This window comes from Charadrius vociferus, unplaced genomic scaffold (assembly GCF_000708025.1).
Source record: "Charadrius vociferus isolate BGI_N301 unplaced genomic scaffold, ASM70802v2 scaffold424, whole genome shotgun sequence".
NCBI classification, from domain to species: Eukaryota; Metazoa; Chordata; class Aves; order Charadriiformes; family Charadriidae; genus Charadrius; species Charadrius vociferus.
In genome coordinates, this window is record NW_009648151.1 from 102,688 (window position 1) to 116,622 (window position 13,935).

The window sequence follows — 13,935 nt, forward strand, 5'->3', positions numbered from 1 at the left end:
TCTTAAGACATCCAGCTTGAGTTATCTTCCCTTCCAGTTGGTTTTATTAAAGAATGGTCTTCGAGGAGATGCTATGAAAATCCTTCGTCCTTTCCCAGGAACACCCAGGCTTGGTTGTTTTGTTCTTATATAAAACTGCCAGGAAAACTTTGGAGATTAATCCTTTGTGTTGTTAGCAGTGATTTATTTTTTTTTCCTGAGTAATTTGTCTCTGATCCTGATGTGTTTTCTCCCTGATTCCACCGTGAGGGCTCAGTTAGGCTTTCTCTTTACCTACAAACACCTGAGTATGTGCTTTGGTTCCTCTTTCATGATGGAGTATGTCCATCGTAAAAACTTTGTGAAATAGGTGCTGAGCAAGGTTTACACTTTCGGGGTTGTAGTATGGATTCAGGGCCTGACTTAGCACTGAGTTACTCGAATTTTATTCCAGAGCCATTGCAGGGGTTAATTATAGGATGGCATAAAAACACAGGCAGGCATTTGTTCCTTTTGCATCCTCATAGCATTGCTGCGCTATCGCTTGGACACCGTCCTGCTCTTGGAAAACATAGGCTGTTACGTATTGCTTATTCACTTAATTGCATGGAATCTACAGAACAAATACTCAGTATGGTATTTTAATTGAGGAAATCTGCAGGGTACATATTCATGAAGCTCGCTCTCTCCTCAGCAAAGCGCAAGGCAGATTTGAAAGACATTCGTCACTTTGCTCAAAAAGTCGAGGGTTTGGCAGGGAGTTCATTCAGGTGAGGCAGTGGGAGAGAGAAATGGGGTCTTGTTTGAACCACCTTACCTGGGCACATCCCTGCAGCCCGCCAGTGCTGACATGCACATAAAAGGAAGGCAAAGTACCAGCAGACTTTTCCCATGCTGAGCTGCATGAGAAGCAGCCACAAGTCTGAAGACAGCAATGCAAAATCCCCCCTTGTGATCCCACCCCATCCCTGGTCCCCACCAAGCCCTGTGAGATGGGTTTAAGGAGAATTTTGGATACCTCCGGAGGATGCGCCTGGCAGAGGGTGGCTGTGTTGGCATGTCCTAGCTGGGGTTGTACTGCTGCTTCATCAGCTTGCAGAAGCTTCGGAGCCTGTGTCCTACAGGGGACATCCCATCCCACCTGCCTAACACTCCGTTTTCCCTGGAAGTGAGGGTTGTTAACCTAAATTCAGCGAGAAATAGTGCAACCAAACTGCAAGCAGTCCCCAGATCTGGCCTGTAGACTGGGATATAGAACTGTGGAACACCATCTTGGTGGAACCACCTTCAGCAACCCATGAGGTTCACTGAGCCTCTGCCGGTTTAGCTGGTGGAGGCATGTGGTGGTGTGGAGGTGGTACTGAAAGTTAGTGTTGGCATGTCATCTCTGACATGTTGGGGATGACAGATGTCGGAGAGAAACGAGTGGGTTGATTTAGGACTTCTCCTATTCCCCACTTGTTTGTGTGTGGTTTCACTGCTCTTGTCTCCTCTCCCATCCTTCTCCTGGGCACAGTGGACTGTCATGGGTACAAAATTCCTCTTATTACATGCACACAAGTTGCCTGGCACAAAGCACGCCAGGGCTCCCAAACACCACTGCTGCAATATAAATAGTATTCTTTTATTCTTTATTTTTAAAAGCGGATACAAAGGTATCAGACCACCTTGAACTATCCTGAGCCATTAGATTGTCACCTTCCTAATCCTGCAGGGCCACGGATATCACGTCTGGGTGTGCATGTGCTTTAACAGTCACAGTCGGGAAGGACCACACTGTCTATACACCCACCAAACCAGGATGCCATCCCAAAGGATGCACTTGTTCTCACGCAGAGGCTGAGGGCTCAGTGCTGTAACACTTTTGGGTAGATTCCCTATCCCTCTCCATGCTGGAGAGGTCCAACCAAACACTTTTTTCTTGCCTTTCAGCCTCTGAATCCAGTCCCCACTTGACTCGGTGGAAAAGCTCAATTAATATCAGCAGGACACAATCAGATGTGAAAAGCCACAGCCTCAATAAACTATAATAATTCATATTCACTGAGAAGCTGATCCTCCCTCTCGCTGCTCCTTTTATCCCTCCCACAGCTGTGATAACAGTAAGACTTTATGCTATGAGAATAACCCAGAACTTGCTACTTCCATGCGAAAACACAACATCTTCAATTACTGACTCATCCTAATACTCTGAGGGACTACTCCTATATTTTTCCGCTTTTTTAACATTTTGTGCTGCCCCTTTCTTCTGGTCTTCTTCTCGTCAGCACAAAAAGAGCACAGAACTGTTCTTCGGTTGTTGGGGTGTTGTTTTGTTTTCTTGCTTTTGTGGTGGTTTGGGTTTGTTTGGTTTTTTTTAACCGGAGAAGGTGAAATATAGGGGCAAGGCGAAAGAACATACCAGAATGCGTTAAGGCAGACAGTGGAATGGCAAGCCAACAGTTATCTAAGTACATGAGGCAGAAAGCATCTCTGAATAAACAATAATAATACTACTATATTATTATTATTAATAATAATAATAATAATAGCATCACAAAGCCCTCTCCCATCCAACCAGGCCAAAAAAATAAAGGTTTGGCAAGGAACAATCTGAGAAAGTGTCTGAAGAGCTGGAAGTAGGTTCTGTATCACACAGAGGAGCCAAAAATGTGTTTGGCCACAAACAGCGCGTGATGCATTGCAAAACGTTTTCACGAGGAGATATTTAGAGGGTGGGATGGTTGGCATGGAGAGGAAAAGGCGGGGGGGAGGCATTGCCGCGGGAGGAATATCTTTAGCCTTCAAACAACAGCCACTAAAATATCCCCAACGCTCTGCCTCCCCAGAGGTGCCAAGGGTTGAAAGTTTTGTGCAGAATGGCTTTCTTGGGATAACGTAATCTCATTTAAAATTGTATTTTAGCTGCCCCTTTCATCGTGAGAAGGAAAAGCCCAAAGATAGGGCCTGGTGCAGGGATGTCAGTAGGCTTTGGATTAATGGGTTTTGGATTGGACCCACGGTGTAAGAGACAGTGCTCCAATCGAGCCATAAATAAAGTGGCTTCCATTAATGTTTATATTTGCTTTAATTTATTTAACCAAGAAAGTCAGCAGAGGCCCATAGGTCTCGGTATTAAGAATGAGCTGGCCAAGACAGCAGCAGATAAAGCTTGCACCAGCGTAAATCAAAGCTTCCATAAGTCATACTCAAGAAACCATGGGTGAGTAAGGCAATAAAATGTGACCATTGTTTCTTTATGGTATCATTCTCGGCTTTCTCTTTCCACCAGAGCCAAACATCGTTTCTGCTCCGTCTTTTTAAGAGGACCTGGAGAGGATGGACCAAACTCATTGCAAACCCAGCATCTAGAGCAGGAGTTCAGGAGCTGGGATTTGCAAGCAGCTCACAAACGCTTTGCTTCCCCTAATGGCCAGATAATAATAAAGATGAGATCCAGAAGCGCTTTTTCTTTTTTTTTTTTCCTACTTATATGTTGAAAAAGGCTGCGCCTATACCTTGTTAGACGCACACAGTGAAAAATCACTGCAATCTGGCGTTGCTTTGCCCAATATAATTTCAATTTATGTACATATAGACAGCCATTCCGGAAATGGATACATTTAATTTTCCCCATCTCAGGGGTGCAAATAGCTGGCACAAACCCTATGGAGGGGTCAGTACGGCATCTCGCCTCCCTCGACACAGGGCTGCGGAGACAGCGCGGATGCTGTTTTGCACCAGGGAGGAGATTGAATCCTTTAAAGTTCGTCTTGGCAAACAGCCCTTTTCCCATCCAGTCATCGCACCCACCTCCTCAGACCTTTCAGAGGTACCAAGTGCACTTCAGACGCCTTTTTTTTTTTTCTCCTTTTATAATACCCCGCAGTACAGTACCAGTTTACGAGTGTATTACAGTGATGCTGCTCCTGCTACTACAATCATGGCTCTGTCATGATTTCCATTATAAACCTCAGATTGGAGTTTTTGGGGGTATTTTTTTTTCTTTTTTCTGGGTTCTATAATTTGATCGTAAAAAGTCATGCTGGGCTGAAATTCAGCTGCCAGGTCTTGGTTGCGTACCAAATCTGATTTAACCCTGAGGATGCTAAACTGCTTTTGGATAGATGAGAGCTTTGGGGTGCTGAGCATGCCAAGGTGTGGAAGACGAGTCCTTAGGGATAGCAAGGAGGGGTGGTCCAGTTTGGTTTGGGGTGTCTGGGAACCAAGATGCAGGGAAAATCCAGCTGGGCAATGACGCATTGCTGCTGCCATGGTCTGCTCAGCATCTCTTGGACTATAGGCTGATATGCCTTATTCCTTTGATTGACATATTTGTTCCACATCTCCATGGGTGTCTCATGTTTGATCCATTCCTGAGCTCTTCACACTTAATTTCTTAATGCATTTAATGCACCCACACTTATTAAGTTTTACCAGACGTGTGTCACTTAGCAGCACCTTGTACCCCTTGCTCTACATCTTGCTGAATCAGACCTTTGATCAGTACTTGTTTTCCAAGCCCTCCTCCAGAGAGGCTGAGTTTTTCCCAAAGGACCACTTAAGTTCAGGTGGTTTTCAGGTTCGACAGCAGCTCCAGCCCACCAGAAACCGCTGATTCCTGGGGGCCAAACTCATTCATTCAGTGGCTCAGATGTACCACCAGCTTAGAAAGCTCTTCAGACACCTCCTCAAGGAGAAACCAAGGCGAGGACTCGATAGAACTGAGCACAGCACAGACACAGCTGTGGCATGGACAAGGATTTACTGGAGGAAAAAAAAATAGCTGCCAGTAGGAAACATTGCATCAGGGAAGGCAGAATAGGAATCGCTGATGTATCAGCTGCACACGGATTCCCTATCTCCGTAAACGTGGGAAAAAAAAAAAAAGTGCAACGAAAGGGAGTGGCACTATCTTGCAATTGCGGTGGGATGGAGCAGGCGCAGTTCCAGTTCAGCCCACCTTCTCTAGAGACCTTCTCTAGGCTGGAAATTAACCCTTTCTGTTGTGGTGCCTCCGTCTTTCTCGTTTTTTATGTCAACACAATACCTTAAACTTAAGCACCCAGGTTTAAATACAGCTAAACCAGCGTGAGGTAGATTATGTCCGCAGCTTTGCTCCCATGGATGCTGCTGCTCTGGGCTGCTCTGTAGGTCACCTATTGTCCACAAAAGCTGGTGGTGTAGATGTGTTCAAGCTCCAAAGAGAAGAGCAGATGGCTGGGTGACTGGGATGTTACCGGGCACCTCTAGCAAAGCTTCCAGTCCCAGATCCATCCCTGATTCAGGCTGGAGGAAAGGCTGTTCCCCTCTAGGCCTGCTTATCTCTCCCCGATCGCCGAGGTATGGAGCAGAAGGAGAAAACGCAATTAATTAAAGCAATGCAGCACGAGACCAGGACACCATGTCCTCATCTGGAAAGCGGATGTACCAGCACTTTCCCTGCCTGCGGGGGCACAACGAGCTCCCATTAAAGACTTTTGCATTGATCAGACACTTCAGCCACGAGGGCTCGCCTGGGAGCTTAAAATTGATGGGATGAAGTATCATGGCTGTACAACCCCCTAATCTATCAAAGCAATAATCTATGGAAGAAAGATACTTTACAACGCACTTACACTGCAGATGGTAAGTGACTTATGATGTATTCTACCTATCGTCCGCAGGAAAACAGTATTAATAAAACATGCTGACATGACAGATTAATAGCTCAGAACTGTGGTCCAGAAGAGGTTAGGACTAGCCTAGCCTTCCTCTGGGGTTTTTAACAATAAAGAATTAAGTAAATGTTACAAACTGAAGATTAGGTGCACGCAATATTACAGCAAGGCTTTGGTCTGGATGGAGACTGTAAAACCATCACCGTGGGGCTCGATGTGTGTTGTACTGTGATGACACCGTTGTAACTTCGCAGGGTTTACAAATAAAGCATGACTCTCTCTTGCCACTCATGCTGCCAACCCGTCCCAGCCAGATGTGCTCCTCTGGCTCCTGCAGCACCAAGGGCCTGATCCTTCACATCCTTCCCACCTCCCAGTCTGGAAAAAAAAAACAACAAACAAATTTAAAAAAGAGCTGATGTTTTGTTTGGGTTATTTTTTTTTTTACTTTTTGGAAGTGAAACACAAAGTCCTGCTGGAGCTTATTGCTGCTGAGCGATTTGGTGGGTTTGATCCTGGTTTAGAAATGGAGATGCTGGGACTGCATTCCCTGCTCTACTAGTGACCAGGGGCTGTTGCTAAGCCCATGATTTCACCCCATGTCCCTATTCTTCTCCTTGACCTTCCTGTTCTGACTCCAACTCTTTGGGGCAGAGCCTGGGGGGAGGTCAAGGAAGGGGGGTTATTCATGCTGTATAACTTTAAGCACTTACAGTAATTGTCTGACATGCTTTGGGTTTTCCATGGTCAGTAGAGGGAGAGAGGATTCTCCAAAGGACAATTGGGAGCCCTGGAGCTGAGGTCAGAGCCAGCATTTTGGTTGGGAGCCGCAGTATTTCGTGTGATGGTTGGTACCATCCAACCATAAACACAAAAGGTTTGATTCATCTCACCCTTCTTCAGCTTTCCTGAAGGTGGGTGTCTGATCCAGTCAGCTCTGCTTCCTCCAAAGGTGATGGACAGTGCTATCCCTACAAAACACCACTCTGCAGGGGATTTGACCGGGTCCAGGGTGACTTTTACATTTGTGATCTCTGGATTTAGGACTCCATCTCACGTATCACACATGTTCAGCCTGGAGAAGAGAAGACTTCGGGGAGACCTTATAGCAGCCTTCTAGTATCTGAAGGGAGCCGACAAGAAGGCTGGAGAGGGACTTTTTACAAGGGTGTGTAGGGATAGGATGAGGGGGAATGGCTTCAAACTTGAAGCATGTAGATTTAGATTAGATATTAGGAAGAAATTTTTCACCCTGAGGGTGGTGAGCCCCTGGTGCAGGTTGCCCCAAGAAGCTGTGGCTGCCCCATCCCTGGAGGTGTTCAAGGCCAGGTTGGATGGGGCTTGGAGCAACCTGGGCTGGTGGGAGGTGTCCCTGCCCAGGGCAGGGGGATCGGACTAGATGGTCTTTGGGGTCCCTTCCAATCTAAACCATGATATCTATGATATCAGTGGCACCAAGCTGGGTAGAGTTGAAGTCCTCCCCAGAGCTGCACCAGCAAAACCACTTCATCTTACCAGTATTGGTTCTGTTCTTCTTCTAATGCCAAGCTCTTTTGTCAAAGTAACTGTGTCTGTGTTGGAGTGACTGACCTACTGGCAGTACAGAAGGGACATGGTTTAGTGGTGGACTTGGTAGTGTTAGGTTAATGATTGGACCCCATCATCTTAAGGGTATTTTAGAACCTAAATGATAGGGAGGGAGGGAGGGAGGGAGGGAGGAAGGAAGAAAGGAAGGAAGGAAGGAAGAAAGGAAAGAAGGAAGGGAAGAAGGGAGGGAGGGAGGAAAGAAGGAAGGGAGGGAGGAGGGAAGGAAGGAAGGGAGGAAGGGAGGAAGGAAGGAAGGAAAAGAAAGAGAAGAAAAGAAGGAAAAAAGAAAGAAAGAAGGAGACAGAGAATGAAAGAACGAAAAATAGAGAAGGAAAGCAAGAAGAATGCTACCTTTGTTCTTTGCTACATTAAATTTAAAACATCACGCTGGTAGTAATATATTGGCTTCATTACACAAAGACTGTAAAGTCCAGCTAGCTCATAATTCCACCAATAAAGATCATGATTTGCCAATAAAAATTAGGGCAGCCACTGATCCATAGTCTAGATTTCCTGCTTGGGATGGAACTGTAAAAATATGATGATCAAATCTGGTGCAAAACAGAGCAAATGTGCAAACTAAGCCAAGTAAAAGAAGTATTCCCCTATTGCCGTAGGAACCCAGACAGGACCAGGTCCTTCAGCAGAACACCCCAAATCACCTACAGCAGTTGCCACGAGGACCCTCATTTTTTTGAGCTATATGGAAAGTCTTTGCTCACTATTTTATGTGTAACTTTTTTAGCAACTTACAAAAAAGAGGCACAGAGAGGCTTGATTGAAAACTGATGACACAATCTAGCCCTGCTTTTAGCATTTTGGCACGCAGCACAAAAGCATTTCTGAAATCCCTCCAGCATCTACAACTGTACCTGGAATGTTTTTAGGACTAATATTAAAAATGCATTGTAGGCTAGAGGCAGGTCTGCTCAGAGGAGTGAATATCGAATAAATTACCTTTCTTTCTGTCTATAAGCGATAGAAAGACAAGAGTCTTGTCTGATATATGTTGCCTGGGGAAAAAAAAATCTTGAGAAAGTACCTTCAACCTAATTTCAAACTATTTTGTTTGGTGTTTTCTCCAAGAGCCTTAAAAATGCTTGCAATCTCATAAGCATGGCTACGGGTCTTGTTCAGTTAGTTCCCAACCCCACCACTGAGCCCTGGTCTTCCAGGAACACCTGCCAAATAAAATGTTTGAAAGAAAAATACATGTGGTCTTTACTTAGAAGTCTTGAGGGTATCCAGATCGTAAATTTGTTGTGGAGCCTATTTACTTGCGATTGATTATTATTTTTTTTTTTTTTTTTTTTTGGTGGGAGTTTTCCAACTAAGTTAGAAAGTCAGAAAGCACTGATCATAGTAAATCCATAACGTACCTTAAGGTAATAACTGAAGGAAGCCATCAAAATTCTTCCTCGGAGAAAAAGACACAGGAGATGTTCATTTGTATTGACAAAGATGCCCAGGGGAATAGTAACATCATTATTAGAGGGGTACAAATAAAAAGTAAAACTCTGGGCAGATTAAGATCATCTGGACTAGGGGTTTGAGATGGAGGTGAGACTCTGCTGAGCGTCTGTGAAAGAGCAGGGAAAGGTGTGCCAGCCCCGAGCAAACAGCCTGTGGTCTCGCTATGGCTGCAAGAGTGAAGTTGCCTCTGGGAAGCTTTGGGATGAGGTTTTCTTTCAAGTTTCTGGTTTTATTTGAACTTCAAAGTCGAAGCAAAAGTCAAACACCATGGACTTGGTGGGGCAAAAAGCTTTTCATGGTCTTCTTTACTGTTGCTTCTGTCCAAGGGGAGGGTGCGCATTTGTGTTGATCAGCTCACAACAAACCCAAACCAGAAGACCTGCCCCAGGGAAGCACCTACCACACATTGATCAAGAGTGGGTCCACAGCACCAGGCTATAGCTAGTCCAAAAAAACCCTCATTTGAACTGTGGATGTCAAGTCTTCAGCACTTTTTCACTCTGCATAACCTGGTGATGTGGACATAGCCAGACATCTTCGCCCAAGGGGCTGTGGTTAATGTTGGGGTATAGATGAAGATCATGCAACGAGACACGGAAGCTCTTAGCAGTGGGATTTGTAGGTCATGTCTATACTGCCAAATAACAGAGGACTAGTGAGTGTCGCTGCCCCTGAGGCCAAGGGGTATGGTCTGGTGGGTGTCCACACCGCTCAGGGCTGTCCCTCTCAGGGCTGTGTGGGAGCACATCCCACCTACACTGCACGTGGTACTGCTTTCCCCCAGCTCATGTGTCGCTTCTCTGGCCCCAAGACATAACAACTGTTTTGTGTGTTTTGGCCAAGTTAAACTGTCTAAAATAATATGTGGGCTGTGCTGCAGACCACCGGAGTGGTGTTTTCTAGCATGAAACCAAAGCCTGAGGGTGTGACGCCTGCTGGGACAGTGCTATATGTCTACGCATGGGACAGAAGGGGCCAAACAGGTTCAGACTCACATTCCCTGCCCATGAGTACTCTTGAGTAAGCTCATCGCAGGCTGGGCATGGGGCAGGGCGTGAGTGGTGTGGACCATCCAGATGGACTCCAGCTCAACATCTGGTGGCCTCCTGGTCAGCAATGTAGACGAACCCACTTTGCTGTGTCAGCCTGGGTGGTCCTGAGCCCTTCCCACGTACTGTGATCAGGGGAAGAGATGTTGCCCCTTTTGCACCATGCACGTACAGTCTCCTCTCATTGCTCCCTTTCTTTAAGAAACTCAGATCCAGCATGACAAATGCAGGTCTGGGGGAAGAGTTTGAAGGAAAACCCACGTCACCTCTCCACTCATCAAATTCCTCATCTCTTTGAACACGAACCAGAATAAAAGTAATATTAAAGCAAAGGGGATACTAAATTAGCATCCTTAATGAGTGCATCACACATTTCTATGCATGGGGCAGGAGACATCTGACCAAATGCATTCATCAGCTTGTCCCCTCCATCCTAGGTAGTTATGTCCAGCTTCCCTTATAGTCAACATAGAGAGAGAGATGCTTTGATACACCCTCCAAAATGCAGCCACGGGAGAAGACACATGAACTGCTCTCCAAGACACTCTCCACCAAACACCAAGGCAGCTCAGGGCAACCAGAGACATCTGGTCATTGAGATGAATCCGTGCCCAGAAGTGATCAAGAGCCCTTTCATTTATCGCATTGGCCCAACTACTAGTACTTAAAAATAATTCATAGACACCCCACCGTGGGGACAAAGGTGGGATGGGTGATCCGGTGGAGGGTTTGCAGAGGGAGGGAGAGCTGGACTTGAGATGTGGTGAAGGACATTCAGCAATGGTGGAAATGTGCAGGATTAAACCAGCGTCTCTACGTGGATAGGAACTCATCGGGTTAGACAGCAACAGCTTTCCAGCATCAAGGAGCGGCAAACGAGAAGAAAAGATGTGGCAACCGCACTATTTAGTCAGCAAGAATAATTTCCCTCCCTCCTGTTGGCAGGAGCCACAGATGTGTCCTTGTGGGCGTGGGTGAAAGACAGGTCCCATGACATGAGCATCCAACCCACCATGCACTGGCGGTTGGGATACCCCAGCCTCTTGGAAAAAGGCATTTTTTTGAGCCGTGATGGCCCATGGAAAGCAAACCGACGCCCTTGAGCTCCGAAAAGCGAGCGCCAGCTGCCCCGGGGGTGCGATGCTTTGTGCAGCGTGGTTACAAGATCCGGCCCCAGCGGAGGAGCAAAACGCAACGAGAGGCACGTAATTAACTTCAGATGTACCTGTCAAGATGTCACGGATGCAGACCCGGAGAGGAGCAGCGTGTTATTTGTTTCTCATAATGTAACAATTATCTTGTTGTAAGAGGGGCTCTCTCCCGCGCTCCCTCTCTGCCTCTTGTTTTCCTTCCACATTCGTTCACACATTATTTAACTTTTGACTTGGACACAGCAGGTAAAAGCATTTAACAGCTTGGCTGCTTGTTCAGACGGAGCTGGGAAGGGGGGGGGGGCGGAGCAGACGGCAATTTTTTGCCTTAAATTTTCACATTTTCAGCACTGCATTTTTCTAAAAGGGGGGGGAGAAGAAAAGGGAAGGAAAGGGGCGGGGGGGAATGGCATTCCACAAAGACGGAGTCACATTTTCCAGCATTATAACATGCTCTCCGCTGTCCCCGGCCTTCGCTGGGAGACGCATTCCCGCTCCACGGCGGAGAAAAGGTCAGCGGTAAAAATTTCACAGGAACTCCATCATTGTCCTCGCGGGACGTGTTCATCAGGAGGAGAGAGCCGGGCGTCTCGCTCTGTCGACAGAAATCCACATCACAAACCGTATTATTTGGGGAGGGGTGGGGGGAACCCACGGCCAGATAGAGCCCATGACTTCATCTCGCAGGGGCTGCCGCCGGGTGGTTATTTCCCCCATCTCGCTGGATACCCGAGGAGGCATACGGCAGCGCGGAGGGGACAGACAGAGGGATGCTCAGGTGGAAAAAAAACCAAAACGATAAAGGTGGGAGAGACAAAACAGGGCGGGCGTGATTTAAAGGGGCTGGAAAAGCCTCCGCCCCAGGGGAAAATTAGTTTTTAGTTTATGTAAAGGAAGGTATAACTCCACGTTGCTGCCAGGTATGCATCTACCTGAGCAAATCGAGCAGCCAGGGGGATTACAGTGATGTTTGTTTCTGAACAGACTGAGATTTTTAATGGGGCGTGAAGCCGATCATTGTGATAATAACTCAATCTCCTTGGATTCACCCCAAAAGGAAGACTGGATGCTGGAGCTGGTGCTAGGAAGCAGGCAGGGATGTGGGGCGAGGGAAGGGGTTGGTATGGAGAAATGCGAGGGGCATCCTCCCTGAAGGGGGGATGGCTGCTGATGGTGAAAACGCCTCTTCCCCCCGGCAACTGATGCGCTTGAGGGAATTCCTCTGCTCCCGAGAGGTAACAGCCCCGGAGAACTGTTTTTGCAATGGACAATTATTAAAATCAGTGCGAAAATTGTGTTTCTCTTTTGTCCCACATGCAGACACACACACACACACATGTGCCACAGGCGAGTTGGTACCCTGCAAAAAGCATCCCTGCAAGCAGCAAACCCCAGCACTCCCCAGACATGGTGGTTTGTCACTTTATTTTTCTCCAAACACAAAACAAAGGCTCGACTGTGCTTGAGAAAAGGACCGAGTGCTGGGACCTGCACTGGGACCCCACGCCCAGAGGACTTTGAAGTGTATTTGAGTTTTAAAATACCGCTTCTGAGCTAGAGGTTTTATTTTTTTGACGTGAAGTTGCCGCTAGGTTTTGCTTTGTTTTGTCTTTTTATTTAAGGAGTCGCCAGCCTCAATCCCAAAGTTGCTTTTAGCTTCTTTTTCATGTGGCTAAATCCTCCCCATCTTCCCCAAACCGTATCAGGCTGCTCGCATCAAACAAGCCATTCCCCACGGGTCAGGGCTCTATGCATCCCCCCAGTTACCAGACCACATATGATGCATCAATATTTACATGACACTGTTTACTCAGGCAGTATGTACACAATTAATGTATATGAAGCGAGAAGGCCTCGCTCTGCTTTTTGTGACATTTCCTCTCTTTTCTGCACACTCAGGAGTGTGCACGGCACAGCAATGTATGGTCAATCCCCGGTACCCAAAGAGGCTGGGGATGAAGGGATGGAGAGCAGCCCTGAGGAGAAGGACTTCGAGGTGTTGGTGGATGAGAAGCTCAACATGAGCTGGCAACGTGTGCTGGCAGTCCAGCGAGCCCCCGGCATCCCGGGCTGCATCCCCAGCAGCGTGGCCAGCAGGGCGAGGGGGGATTGTGCCCCTCTGCTGCGCTCTGCTCTGGGGAGACCCCCCTGCAGTGCTGCCTCCAGCTCGGGGGCCTCAGCACAGGAGAGACATGGACCTGGTGGAGCGGGGCCAGAGGAGGCCCCGGAGATGCTGGGAGGGCTGGAGCCCCTCTGCTGGGAGGACAGGCTGGGAGAGTTGGGGGGTTCAGCCTGGAGAAGGGAAGGCGAAAAAGGGGAGACCTCAGAGCCCCTTCCAGTGCCTAAAGGGGCTCCAGGAGAGCTATTGGCCCAGGTTGCCTATTGAAGCTGTGGCTGCCCCATCCCTGGAGGTGTTCAAGGTCAGGTTGGACAGGGCTTGGAGCAACCTGGTCTAGTTGAAGGTGTCCCTGCCCATGGCAGGGGGTTAGACTAGATGGCCTATAAAGGTCCATATTTTTGAATTTACTGGGGTTTCATCCTGCTACTCTAGCCATCAGTGGTAAAATATTTGAATCCGGGGGTAACATGGATGCTGTAAATAAATTGCGGTGGGGTGAAAACTCCCTGGAGGGGGCAATATCAAACAGTCTTTTTCCATGCACCCACGGGTCTGGCGTGGGTGCTCGGTGCTGTGCAGGTCTGCTTGCTCGCCCTGAAGCAAAGACCTGCCAAAAACTGTGCGGGAAATTGCGAATGCTCCCAGTGGCCCCAGGGACTTGAGGCCACTGGGAATCGGGATTTTGCCCTTGGGGATGACCTGCCTGTGAGCACACCATGGGCCGTGTCCCCACCAGCTGGGAGAGGAGAAAGCAGCCGTGGGAGTGGGTGCAAGGGGAGAAGGTGGCTGCAGAGGAGGGGTGTGAGGGGAGAAAGTGGCTGCAGAGGTGGGGTGGGAGGGGAGAAAGTGGCTGCGGGGAGGGGTGAGAGAGGAGAAAGTGACTGCAGGGGTGTGTGAGAGGGGGGAAAGTTGCTGCAGGGGTGGGTGCGAGGGGGGAA